This window comes from Tachyglossus aculeatus, chromosome 11 (assembly GCF_015852505.1).
Source record: "Tachyglossus aculeatus isolate mTacAcu1 chromosome 11, mTacAcu1.pri, whole genome shotgun sequence".
Taxonomy (NCBI): Eukaryota; Metazoa; Chordata; class Mammalia; order Monotremata; family Tachyglossidae; genus Tachyglossus; species Tachyglossus aculeatus.
Window position 1 is genome coordinate 12,771,315 of NC_052076.1, and position 11,936 is coordinate 12,783,250.

General features: G+C 49.4%; 1 non-coding gene across 1 annotated transcript; it reads right to left on the minus strand.

Annotated features, from left to right (window-relative positions):
• Positions 1-9,222: 9,222 nt before the first annotated feature.
• Positions 9,223-9,360, minus strand: LOC119935319. Its single transcript, XR_005453205.1, has one exon. It is a non-coding gene; the product is annotated as a small nucleolar RNA SNORA7 (small nucleolar RNA).
• Between the last annotated feature and the right edge of the window lie 2,576 nt (positions 9,361-11,936).

The window sequence follows — 11,936 nt, forward strand, 5'->3', positions numbered from 1 at the left end:
GGGAGCAAGTTGGGGTGATGCAGATGGGAGTGGGAGAAGAGGAAAAGAAGGCTTAGTCAAGGAAAGCCTCCTGATGTGCCTTCAATAAGGCTTTGAATGGGGGAGGGATGGATGAGTAATTGTCAGATGGGGTACTTGTAAGTGCTTATTATGTGCCAAGCACTGTTCTAAAGGCAGAGGTAGATACAAGGTAATCAGGTCAGACTCAGTCCCTGCCCCACGTGGCTCACAGTCTTCATCCCCATTTTAGAGGCGAGGTGACAGGCCCAGGGAAGCTAAGTGACTTGTCCAAAGTCACACAGCAGACGTGTGGAGGAGCTAGGATTAGAACCCATGTCCTCTAGCAACAAGGCCTGTGCTTTTTCCACTAGACCACTAGGCCACGTGTCCCTCGCAGCCGAGATGAATGGTCTCTTCTCCGTTTGCCCAGTGGTCAGGGAAGCGGCGGGCCCCTCCCTCCCTCCATGGAAGGCTCCATCCAACCAGGACCGTGTGTGGGGCCTCGTAAACAGGACGTGGAGGAAGCCGGGAGCTGGGAGCCGGCCGGGGATGGGCCGGTTCCCTTCACAGCCAGGAAGTGGGGGCCGGCTGCACCCTCGCAGCAGACAATAATGCAGTGGGAAGCACAGTTTATAAATACCTGGGGGTCAGGGCCGGGCCCAGCAAACAATGAGGGGCTGCGGGGGTGGGGGGACTGGATGATTCTATCAGACTGACAGTAACTGGCCCAGCCTCGGGTGGCTGGGGGGAGGGGCGGGGTTGACCTGTGAGGTGGCGGCCAGGGGGCTGATGGTAACCAGGGATGGGAGAGGTGCGGGTGTCTGTGAGCAGCTAAACTGCCCCTTGGCTCCCTCCAGGATGTGTCCACCTGCGCCTCTGACCTGCCTGGGCAACCAGCACCTCTGCCTGGAGAGTTACCATGCCTCACTTTCAGACGAGGCACAGTTCATCCGGTTTTGTCCAGGACAACCGTGTTTTCAGATGGCCTGTCCCCTGTCTGGCACAGATCTGGAGCCAGGCACTTCTAGATCCGGTTCTGACATTTTCAGCACTCAGCACTTCTCCACTGAAACTCCTTTTTTTTTTCAAATGGTGTTTGTTAAAGAGCTTACTATGTGCCCAGCACTGTACTAAGTGCTGAGGGTGATACAAATTAATAAAATTGGGCACAGTCCCTGTCCCACACGGAGCTCACAGTCTTACTCCCCATTTTACAGATGGGGTAATTGAAGCACAGATAAGTGAAATGACATGCCCAAGGTCATGCAGCAGACAAGTGGCAGAGCTGGGATTGGAACCCATTTCTTTCTGACTCCTAGGCCCATGCGTCTCTGAGTGGTTCCTGTCACCAAATTCCCTGTACACAGCATCAGATTTCTCAGGGATCCGGGAGGGGAAGGCAACAGATCTGGAGCCAGCCTAGGGGGCTCATGGTACAGCAGAGGAAGTGGGGGTGGGGGGTCAAATTGCCAAATTTGGGCCTCTTGCCACAGGGTGATGCCCATTAGGTCACTGTGTTATATTGTGTACCCAATAATGCCCTTATGAGGTCAGGGGGTGGGGGTGGGGGTGACTCCCAGGCTCATGGTCTAGACACTAGGCCATGCTGCTTCTCTATTTCTTCTTCCCAACGGAAACAGGTACACAGATCACCCTTATCTTCCCTCGCCCACTTCACACAGTGGTATTAGCGACCCTGGGCTCAGTCACCATGCTTAGCTGGAAGTCCTTGCGTGGCTTTAAACAACCTAGATTAATCTTTCCCTTCCAGGTTATTTTGCACTTGGGGAGTTGGGGGTGGTGCGGTGAAAATACTGCACATTTCTGGGAAGAAGAAATAGAGAAGCAGCATGACCTAGTGTCTAGGCAGCGTGGCGCAGTGGAAAGATCCCGGGTTTGGGAGTCAGAGGCCATGAGTTTGAATTCTGGCTCTGCCACTTATCGGTTGTGTGACTTTGGACAAGTCACTTAACTTCTCTGTGTCTCAGTTACCCCATCTGTAAAATGGGGATTAAGACTATGAGCCCTGCGTGGGACAACCTGATTCCCCTGTAACCATCTCAGAGCTTAGAACAGTGCTTGGCACATAGTAAGCATTTAACAAATACCATCATTATTCTAGAGAAGCAGCATGGCTCAGTGGAAAGAGCCTGGGCTTTGGAGTCAGAGGTCAGGGGTTCAAATCTTGGCTCTGCCAACTGTCAGCTGTGTGACTGAGGCACTTTACTTCTCTGTGCCTCAGTTACCTCAACTGTAAAATGGGGATTAAGACTGTGAGCCCCCTTTGGGACAGCCTGATCACATTGTAACTTCCCCAGCACTTAGAACAGTGCTTTGCACATTCATTCATTCATTCAATTGTATTTACAGAGCTATTGCTGTGTGCAGACCACTGTACTAAGCACTTGGGAAGTACAAGTTGGCAACATATAGAGACAGTTCCTATCCAACAACAGACTCACAGTCTAGAAGCACATAGTAAGAACTTAATAAATGCCATTAAAAAAAAGTCTGGGAGTCAGAAGGACCCAGGCTCTAATCTGTGCCTTATCTGTGTCATTTATCTGTGCCTCAGATGCCTCATCTGTAAAATGGGGATTAAGACTACAAGCCTCATGTGGGACATAGATTGTGTTCAATTTGATTATCATCTTGTATATAAACCAAAGCTTAATACAGTGCCTGCTCATACTAAGTGCTTAACAAATACCGAAAAAAAAAATAGAGCTAGAGACAGCTGCTCTTTCCTACAAAAAAAATCAATCCCAGGGGCATATTAGCCCATGACTCTTTCAGTAAGCCAGAGTTTTGGACACTACACACACGAGGGATTCATAGTGCCAGTTCAGATCCTAATAATAAAAAACAGTCAGTGGTATTTATTGAGTACCTACAGTGTACAGAGCACTGTTCTAAGAACTTGGGAGAGTACAATACAACAGAGTTTTAAACTCCCTGCCCACAGTGAGCTTGCGATCTAGAGGGGGAGATGGACATTAATATAAATAAATAATTAATAAGATGGATCATTTATAGATATGTTCAAAAGTGCTGTGGGATGAATAGCAACTGCCCAAAGGTCACAAATCCAGGTGCACAGATGATTCAGAAGGGAGAGGGAGCCAGGGAAATGTGGACTTCATAATGGGATTTGTTGAAACACTGACTCTGTGCCAAGCACTGTGGTAGATACAATACCACCAGATCAGATACAGTCCCTGAACCACACGGGGCACCCAGTCTAAGGGTGAACAGAGAGTCCCCTTTTGAAAAAGGAGGAGACAGAGACACCGAGACATTAAGGTAACACGGCAGGCAAGTGGCAGAGGCGGGATTCAATCCCAGGTCTCTTGGTTATCTGTCACAGGCTCCATCCATTAGGCCGCACCGCTCCTGTCCTAGGTTACTTTGCGTGATGCAGAGGAGTTTTAGATTTAGAAGAAGGAGACATAGTTTCTATTCATTCATTCATTCATTCAATCGTATTTATTGAGCACTTACTGTGTGCAGAGCACTGTACTAAGTGCTTGGGAAGTACAAGTTGGCAACATATAGAGACGGTCCCTACCCAACAATGGGCTCACAGTCTAGAAGAGGGAGACCAACCTTTGAACACCGAGGAAACGACTCCCATCTTGGCAACTCAGTTTACTTGTCTGTGAAACGGGGCCATGGGCAGGCCACACCTGACTCCCCAGAGTGCTGAATGAATCAATGTGGGATCTTCCGCCAAGCCCCTGCCGTGAAAGGGACCGGCTGGCGGAGCCCAAGGCAGTCGTATTTTGAGCGGAGGCGCTCGGGGTCACCAGACGGTGCCAGAAGCCTGATTCCGGGAGCCCTGAGGTGGGAAGAGAAGAAGGGGAGGAGGGGATGGGAGTCTGGAATGTCCCACAAAAGGCTATGGCGAGAAACCCCTCCCACCCAGGGTGAAAGAATCCACGTCAAAGGAAACTAGCGTTATGTGCAGATAGAACAGGAAGGTGGCAGTTTGGCTTGCTCCCTCAAGATGGAGGGGGTTTTTCCGGAGAGATGGGTGTCCAGAAGGTCAGTCGGGGCTGCTCGCTGGCTCTGAGGAACCGATGGTCAGCCCCCAAACTTGATAAACCAGCAGGAGTTAAGTGTCTCCCTCTCCTGTTCAGAGTAGTAGGAAACACCTTGGTGACCCATGACTCTTGAGGAGAGGAGAGACGGGGCAGGCCACGGGGGAGGGCTGGCCCTGGAAGGGACAGATGAGGGGTCATTTCCTGCTGAAATTCCAGAAGGCAGACTCAGCCTCTCCAAGGCAAGCTTTTTTCTGTTGTTGTTTTTTTTAAACCCTGTGGTAAGATGCAAAGAAATACTGGAGAACTGTTTCTGCTCTAGGCTAGCTAGCGCTACTTCCCAGGCCCCGGTGTTGGAGAAAAGTCCGACTGAATCTGGGAGGCGGCAGGAACAAAGAAAGGTCATGAGGCTGCTCATCCAATGCCTGTCCAGCTGTGACTTTTGATCCGTTTCCCCTCACTTTTCCTCGGTTGGGAATAGGCCTTTCCAAGCCCTTGGGGCCAAGAGGGAGGCAGAAATCCCTTCTCCAGGCCCACTCTTTTCTCCCCTCACTGGCCAGGCTGGGAGCAAAGACCAGGACCTCTTGGGCAGCAGTGGAGGGAAGCGGACTGTTTTGGGCTTCTCCATTTCGGAGATTCAATTTAACAGTGGGGCAGAGTCAGTCAGCCAGTCAGTCAATTGTATTTATTGAATGCTTACTGTGTGCTGAGCACAGTACTAAGCCCTTGGGAGAGTACAATAAAAGAATGAACAGACACATTCCCTGACCACAACAAGCATACAGTCTAGAAGAGTGGGGGGAGGGATGGCCAGAGACAGGTCCATTGCATTAAAGCCTTGCTTGCCCCATCAAGGCTGCCCAAGAGGAAGGGGTGGACAGAAAAAGCAGTGTGTTTAAGCACAAAGGACACAGGACTGGGTATCAGGAGACCTGACTTCTAGTCCAGGTCTGCCACTTGTCTGCTGTGTGACCTTGGGCAAGTCACTCTCTGGGCCTCAGTTTCCTCATCTGCATAAAGGGGGTAAACAACATTGCCTCTCTCCCGGGGCATGTTGTGAGAACAAAATGGGATAAAGGTATACAGAGGCAGGATGGCCTAGTAAAAAAGCACAAGTCTGGGAGTCAGGAGACCTGGCTTCGAACCCCAGTTTTGCTGTTGGTCCCTTGTGTGGCCTTGAGGAAATCACTTGACCTCTCTGGGCCTCAGTTTTCTCATGTGTCAAAAAGGGAGACTAATACCTGGCCATTCCTACCTCACAGGGCTAAAGGTGGATCTGTCTTGTGAAAGTAGTTAAGGAATAATAATAATAATAATAATGATGGCATTTGTTAAGCTCTTACTATGTGCAAAGCACTGTTCTAAGCAAATAACACACCCACCCAAAAGGTAATTATTAGCAACAATACCTAGAGAGGCAGGCTCCTTTCTCCATGGCTGAGTTTGCATCATAAGAATTGCCTTTAGGGTGGTGGACAATCACATCTCTTCCAGGAGGCCTTCCCTAAGCCCCCACCTCTTCTCTTCTCCCACTATCTTCTGGGTCACCCTGACTGGTTCCCGTTGCTCTTCCCCCATCCCAGCCCCTCAGCACTTAGGTACATATCTGTAATTTATTTATATTAATATATCTATCCCCACCTCTAGACTTTAAGCTCACTGTGAGCAGGGAACGTGTCCGTTTATTGTTGCATTGTGTGCTCCCAAGCACTCAGTAAGCGCTCAGTGAATACAATTAAATGAATGAATGAATGAACGAGTGGTGATAGTGGTGGTGATGGAGGTGGAGGGGATGGTGAAGGTGGTGGTGATGATGGTGGTAACAATAGCAGAAGTGGTGGTAGTAATAAGAAAATAATTATGGTATTTGTTAAGCGCTTACTGTCTGCCAAGCACCATTCTAAGCACTGGGGTAGATACAGGATAATCAGGTTGTCCCAGGTGGGGCTCAAAGTCTTAATCCCCATTTTATAGATGAGGTAACTGAGGCCCAGAGAAGTGAAGTGACTTGCCCCAGGTCCAACAGCGGACAAGCGGGGGAGTCAGAATTAGAACCCAGGTCCTTTTGACTCCCAGGCCCACACTCTACCCACTAGGCCACACTTCTTCTTGGTAGAGCGATTTAATTTGCTGGTGAATTTTAGTAGCTTTAGCTACTAAACTCTCCAGTTCTGCCTCGGTTTATTCCCTCCCGCTGCTCCTGCTTGGCTTGCCCTTGGGAGGATTATTAAATATTACATTTGCCATCCACCGCTTGTCATGGTGTACTTGATGACAAGCTCTCCTCGGTAAAGACTGCTCGCCCGCAGAGAATTAGACCAAGTGACAGGGTTAATTCCCACCAGGACCAGAGGGTGTCTGGAGTGTGAAGAGATTTGCTTCTCAGGGGAGAAGCATCAGTTCCTCTCCTGTCAGCCTGAGCCATCTGGAAGGGGAGTCCTGTCTGATCTCATCTGTGCTTGAACTGCTAATGTCCCTCCTCATTTCTCGGGGCTCCGGGCTCCAATGAATGCTTGAATGCAGGTAAGATCAATGCCCTTTCTCCAGTCAAGAATTTGGAAATCTCATTTGGAGGCCTGCTGCCAGGTGAGGAGGAGAACGGTGAGCTCCCGAGGGTAGGAGGGGGATGCACTGTGGGAGATGGCATGGTTTGCTCCGGTCTCCAGGCCGGGCTGCAACCAGCCTCCCAGAGGTGGGGGAAGCGATAGATGGGTGGCATCACCCGTCACTCAAACCCGAGAGAAGGGGAAAGGTTAAATGAGAGTTAGCATCTCCCCAGGAGAATGACAATTCCTACGTCAAGTCTCATTTTCCTGATGAATGTCAATGGGAGGAGAGGGTTGGTCCAACAGAGTTGGTTGATTGAGGGAGGGTGGATCGCAGGAGGTTTAGATGGGGAGGAACAGACGTCCAACAGGGCTGGGAGAGGCCCGGGGAACAAAGCAAAAGGAGCTTTCTGGTCCATTTGGGAGATTTCTCTTCTCTTCCAGAAAAGGTTTAGGGAGAAAGTGGATAATTGCTCAAACATAACCCGGCTGTTTAGAAAGACATACAGTGGAAAGAGCATGGATGCTCCAAATTCTAAACCCAGCATTCCCACTGGTGTGCTGTGTGACCTAGGGCAAGTGACTTAACCTCTCTGATTCTCATTTCTCATCCTCTGTGAAATGGGAATAAAATAGATTGTGAACCCCATGCGGGACAGGATTTGTCTCTACTCACATGAACTTGTATACACCCTGGCACCTAGTACATAGTAAGCACTTAACAAATGCCATCCCTTTGGAATGCTTTGGAATGCTTAAGACACTACTTGGCACTCCAGCGGCCATCCTGGGGATAGGGAAGACTTTCACCCAGACATCTCCATGGAACTGAGAAGCAGCATGGCATAGTGGAAAAAGCCCAGACTTGAGAATCAGAAGATGTGGGTTCTAATCCCGGCTCCGTCACATGTCTGCTGTGTTACCTTGGCCAAGCCACTTAACTTCTCTGTGCCTCAGTTCCCTGATCTGTAAAATGGTGATTAAGACTGTGAGCACCACGTGGGACAACCTGATTACCCCAGATCTACCCCAGTGCTTAGAACAGTGCTTGGCACATAGAAAGCACTTAACAAATACCATAATTAATTATTATTATTCTACTCATGATTCAGACACTTTTCTGCTGTGTGAACTTGGGCAAGTGACTTCACTTCTCTGGGCCTTAGTTACCTCACCTGTAAAATGGGGATTAAAACTGTGAGCCCCATGTGGGACAGGGATGTGTAAAACCTGATTAGCTTGTATCTACCCCAGAGCCTAGAACAGTGTCTAGCACATAATAAATGCTTAGCAAATACCATAAAAAAAAAACCCAGAAGCTGAGGCCCTGAGCTGCCCTGGCAACAAGAATCTCTCTCCCCAAGACTCTCAAGGGGCTCTGGACTGTTTCTGGGGCTGGGGTGGATTCTAGTTTTGTCTACATTATCCCATTATCCAGGTAATTTTTTTTCAATGACATTTGTTAAGCACGTTACTATGTGCCAGGAACTGTACTAAGCACTGGGGTAGAGACAAGTTAATCAGGTCAGACACAGTCATTGTCCCACATGCGACTCACAGTTTTAATTCCCAAGGCATGGAGAAGTTAAGTGACCTGCCTAAGGTCACACAGAAGATAGGTGGTGGATCCGGGATTAGAACCCAGGTCCTTCTAACTCCCAGGCCTGTGCTGTATCCACTAGCCATACAAATCCATGCGACAGTCTTCCTGAGAGCTATAGGACTGACAATCTACTTTCATCTAAAGTGGACTGATAATTGGGAAAAAATGTGTGTTTTAGGGGCCTGACCCCTGCCCACCCCCACCCCGATTTTTTCTAGATTAGACAGTGGCCCTGAGTGAACATTTATTTTGCATTTTTCAAGCACAATGTGCCAAGAACTGGCTTAGATACAAGATCAACAGGTCAGCAGAGTCCCTGCCCGACATGAGGCTCACAGTGTGAGAGGCAGGGATAGCAGGGATCTTATCCCCATTTTACAAAGGAGAAAACTGAGGACCATAGAGGTTAAGTGACTTGCTCAAGGTCACACAACAGAATGGGGGTAGACCTGCGAAGAGAACTAGAGTCTCCTGATCACCACTCCTGTGCTGTTTTCCCTAGGTCATGTTGCTTCCTGTCAGCCCTCCCCTTAAATCCAGAAAACTCAGAGAGTCTGCCTCCCTTGCTCTGTGCTCAAGCTGCAGAGCATTGCTGTTGGAAATCTAAGTATCAGGCCAACTTATTCCACTGCAAGTTTATCCTTACATGCTTTGACTTTGCCCTCTCCTTTGCCTGGCAAAACTATTTTCCCCCTCTTATTGACACCATGTCCATTGTCCTCACCTGTTGTTCCAGACATTTATCTCCCTCTTCAGGTGCCCTGTCCCCCAGCCTTCCCCCTCCCTTGCCCCCAGTGACCTGGCCACCTACTTTATACAATATCAGGCATGTCTTTAAGGTCTTGTCTTATGCCGTCGAGTCGTTTCTGACCCATAGTGACACCATGGACACATCTCTCCCAGAACTCACCGCTCTCCATCTACAATTGTTCTGGTAGTGTACCCATAGTGTAAAAATATGAAAGTGCAGTAAACTTGAGTCTCCACCCTCAACTCTCTCCTGGGCCACTGCTGCCAGCATGGCTGAGTTTTGACTTGTAGTAGATTGCCTTCTACTTGCCAGCCAGTACCCAAGCTAGGAATGGAATGGGTAGGCCTCTGCTTGACTCTCCCTCTCGTAGCCGAGACTGATAGAGTACTGGGCACTCTCCAGATGCGACCCTGAGAGGGGTATCAGGCATGAGCTCCCTAAACTCTCCCCTCCAAAGTCCCTACCCCTTCCGGCCCTCTCTTCAACTCTCCCGTCCTTCCCAGTAATATCTCCAGATGAGATCTCCTGCCTCGAAATCCATACCCCCAACTCTGCATCTGACCCCATTCCTTCACACCTTATCAAAACACTTGTTCCCTCCCTTTTGTCTCCCTAACAGCCATCTTCAACTGTTCACTCTCCAATGGCTGCATCCTCACTGCTTTCAAACACACTCAGGTCTCCCCTATTCTAAAAAAACCCTCTCGACTCCATGGCGCCTCTTAATTATTGCCCCCTCTCCCTACTACCATTCCTCTCCAAACTCCTTAAGCGAGTTGTCTTCACCCACTGTCCCAACTTCCTCTCCTCCAATTCTCTCCTTGACCCCCTCCCCGCCATCTAACTTCCATCCCCTTTGCTCCACAGAAGCCACCCTCTCAAAGGTCACCAATGTTCTCCTTCTTGCCAAATCCAATGGCCTCTACTCCATTCTAATCCTCCTCATTCTCTCAGCTGCCTTCGACACCGTCAGCCACCCCCTTCTCCTGGAAAAGTTATCCAACCTTGACTTTCCCATCACTGTAGACGGCACCATCATCCTTCCTGCCTCACAAGCCTGTAATCTTGGTATCATCCTTGACTCCTCTCCATCATTCAAACCACATAGTCAATCTATCACTAAATCTTGTCATTCCCATCTTCACAAAATCACTAAAATCCATGCTTTCCTCTCCAGTCAAACTGCTACCACATTAATACAATCACTCACCCTATCCTGCCTGGATTACTTCCCAGCCTCCAGCCTTTCCCAAGTCCAGCCCATACTTCACTGTGCTGCCTGGATCATTTTTCTACAAAAATGTTCAGGACATATCACCCCACTCCTCAAAACACTCCAGTGGTTGCCTATCCACCTCCACATCAAACAAAAACTCCTCACCATTGGCTTTAAAGTACTCAATCACCTTGCCCCCTCCTACCTCACCTCACTACTCCCCTACTACAACCCATCCCACCCACTTCGCTCCTCCACTGCTAACCTTCTCACTGTGTCTCAATCTCACCTATCTTGTCGCCTACCCCTCACCCACGTCCTGCCTTTGGCCTGGAATGCCCTCCCTCCTCAAATCTGATAGACAATAACTCTCCTCTGCTTCAAAGCCAGACTGAAGGCATAGCTCCTCCATGAGGCCTTCCATGACTAAGGCCCCTTTTCCTCTTCTCACACTCCCTTCTGCATTGCCCTGACTTGTTCCTTTTGTTCATCCCCCCTCCCAGCCCCAGAGCATTTATCATTTATTTATTTATATTAATGTCAGTTTCCCCTCTCCGACTGTAAGCTCCTGATAGGCAGGGAATGAACCACTGTTTATTGTGATATTGTACTCTTCCAAGCACTTAGTTCAGTGCTCTCCACAAAGAGCTCAATTAATACAATTGAATCAATGAATGAATTGAATGAAGTTAAGCAAAGAGCAAGTTTATATCTCACTGCTCTATTCACTTTCCCTGTCTGCTCCCCACAGACAGCTCCAGGGTCCCTACAAAAACTCAGGAAGAGTTATTAGAGTTATTAGAAAGCCCCTTTACCCCAGAACACTATGGGCTTCCCCCTTTCCGGGGTCTGCCTTCTAGTCACGTCAGAGAGCTGTGATTTGGCTATCAGAGTATACCCCAGGCACTTTGTATCCACAGACGACACAGAGCCACTACAGGGACCTGGCTAATCCGGCTCCCAGAATCCTTTATCCCATTGGATGGCACCTCTGAAATGACTTGCAGCCTTGCTCATCCATGATGTTCCCATCTGGGTCCTGCAGGGTCAGATGGTGGGGGTAGCCAGGGGGGAAAGGAGGAGGCAGAGGAAGGGTTGCTGAAATGCCCAAGAATGATTCAGCACCCCACCTTGGCATCCCTCACCACCCCTGTTGCTTCATACTCCTTTCTGCCCCTTTGGGGTGATAATTAGGGAGCTGGGAAAGGCTGAGATAGAGCCAGGCACTTACGGCAGAGAGCATCTGCTGCCCCTAACAGCGATCTCACTGCAGATTGATCTTTCCAAACCCTGAGGTTGTGAGGGGAAAGCTGGGGGGTCCCCCCACTAGGGTCTGCCCAGGCCTCTCCAGCATCCCCTCACCCTCCCTCCCTGAAGCTTTCCCATCTGGAGGCCCCTTCAGGACCCCTGATATGTTTCGGTGCCACTAGAGCAGCTTGTACAATTCTGTGTTTTTTTTTCTCAAAGTGAAATGCCACCTCTTTTATAGACCGCCCTGTTGCAGTTTGTGCAATTGTCTGCAGAAATGGTTTCGAGTGTCACCTTACCTGCTCCAATTCACTCAACCACAGTGGCTAGCAGACACGCAGCCAGCCCCCACCCCTCTGACATGGCCCGATAAGATCAGCCGTCAAGGTTGCAAAGAGCCCGCTCAGACAGTTGAAATACTTGCCTGTCTGCTCTCAGATGTGAGTGTGCCTGTGTGTGTGTGTGAGCACACATCTGTGTGTGTGTATGTGGTTGTGTTTTGGAGAGGTGGGGGCACACTGGAGGGGTTTGT